The following is a 2,455-nucleotide window of genomic DNA, read 5'->3' as shown; positions in this document are numbered from 1 at the left end:
TGAGATCGTTCATGGGCCGTCATTTACCGGGTCCTATCGGATCGGATCGGATCGGATCCGGTTCGGGTCGAATTCTAATGGGCCCAAGGTTTTTGTGTTCTAGATGAGGAGACATTTCGAGTTCTACTTTGGGGGTGTTTGGTTAGACAGTTTTGTAGAAAAGTTTTCTTAAAATATCTGACAATAGTAATTTCGTAATTAAAAAATTTCTGTAGATTTCCGTAAACTATGTTTGGTTCAAAAAGATTTTATAGAAATATTTTCTGTAAAGTACAAAAAAGTACCAAATTTTACAGAAATCAATTTCCTCTCAAAATGGACGGAAATCACCTAAAAATATGATACCACATTGACACATTTCTATAAAGTTGACACTTTTCTATAAATTTAGAGGGTGTCTGGTTCAATTTCTACAAATTATAGGAAATCTTGCTATTTTCTATAAAGTTATGGGTCATTTTCTTGTTTTGAACCAAACAAGCAAAGGAAAAAAAAATTGGTATTTTTTAACTTCTCAAAATTTTTCCTATAATTTTTTAAGAAATACAAGGATATCATATTTTGGGTGGAACATATTTCCTATAATTTGTTGAAATTTAGGGATCGCGTCGGGTATATTTTAGGCTAAACAGACTCTATCAATCATATCATATCATATCATACTTCATATATCTCTTTAAAATCGTTCGGGAAAATCTTTCTATGGTCAATATTATCCTTCACTATTTTAAATATTTTATTCATATCTTAATCTATCTTAATCAGAGTTATATCCTATCCTAATCCTACGTGAACTATCTATAGCTTACCAATTTAAAAAAAAATATTAATAAAATATATAAAACATCTTTATAGTATTAGTTTGTTAAGATAAAGAAATTATACGTAGCTAATATACTATAATATATAAACTATTGCAACAAAACCTAAAAAGTTTAAAAATTACACAACATACCCTGAAAAGTTTAAAATTATAAAAACTATCCCGACGTCTAAAAACTTAAAACAACAAACATAAAATTAAGAAAATATCAGCAGTTTGCGAAGAATTTAAAATTTACAGTTAACATCTCAATATCTCAAAATTATAGAAACACCCTCAAAAGTTTAAATTACAAATAAGCACCTAAAATTCTAAAAATTCAAATCTTGCAAACAATATAGATGAATTCAAGGATTACTATAATGCACTTGAAAATTTTTGATATTTCAAAACTTAAAACAACAAACATGAAATCAAAAAATTAACAGTAGCCTCCGAAGAATTTAAAATTTTTAATTAACACCATCAATGTCCTAAAAATTATAGAAACACCCTCAAAAGTTTAAATTATTAAAACAACCCTAAATATTTTAAAAATTTTAAATTTCCAAACAAAAAAAGATGAATTCAAGAGATTACCCTCATGCCCCTAAAAATTTAAAATTTACCAAAATTAACCTTAAAGTTACAAAAGTTGTAGAAATAACTAAAAATAAAAATTTTAAATATCGCAAAAAACTCTAAATTTTTAAAATTTATAACCAGTACACATCAAATCTAAAAATTATTGGTAAACCGCAGAAATTTTAATTTTTTAAAAATTAATCTATAATTTTAATAATTGCAAAAGGCAGCCTCAAAATTTCAAAGTTGTAAGAAATATCACGATATTTAAAAATTATCACTAACACATGAAACATTAAAGTTACAACTACCAAACTTAAAAGTATTTTTTTTAAATGCTCCCAAAGTTTTTAAAAATTACAAATCACACCCTCAAAGTTCAAAACCACAAAAAAAAGGTTAAAATTTTAAAACTTGGCAAAGAAAAGTGTAATTGTTACGTATTCTTGAAGGACTTGTATGAACCATCTGAGGTCACAAATTAAATATCATATCATATATACCGTATAGTATACTACTATATATAAATTTTATAACCTATTAGTATTATATACCGAGAAAGACCCAAGAGAGATGAGGAGAAGAAGAAGGGAGAGAGAAGAGAGAAATTGGGGTATTCTTTGTACCCAAACACAAAAAATATGTCCGCTTGGTAGGTGAAGGTGGCGATAATCCTCCGTCCACTTCATTTAATACGTTACATATCTCCAATGCAACTTCTCAATCCATATTGAATGAGTGGTCCCACCATTTGAATGAACCGTGGAGGGGAATTGTGATCCCGAACCAGAGTCACTACCCAGCACACGAAAAATTTTGTGCTTGGTACCAAGCATCCATAGATTTTCATATATGAAACATATAGTATATCGTATTATAGTCATATATATATACCCCATACCGTATATAGGTAGATATTAAAGTATGATCTTAGAAGTATTTATAACTATAGTACCTATATATATATATATATATATATATATATATATATATATATATATATATATATTCCAATTTAGGGTTTACTATCCATTTTCAACATCTAAAGATAGTCTAAGTTGATACTGG

Source organism: Asparagus officinalis, chromosome 4, assembly GCF_001876935.1.
Source record: "Asparagus officinalis chromosome 4, Aspof.V1, whole genome shotgun sequence".
In the NCBI taxonomy this organism is placed as follows: Eukaryota; Viridiplantae; Streptophyta; class Magnoliopsida; order Asparagales; family Asparagaceae; genus Asparagus; species Asparagus officinalis.
This window is presented reverse-complemented; position numbering follows the sequence as displayed.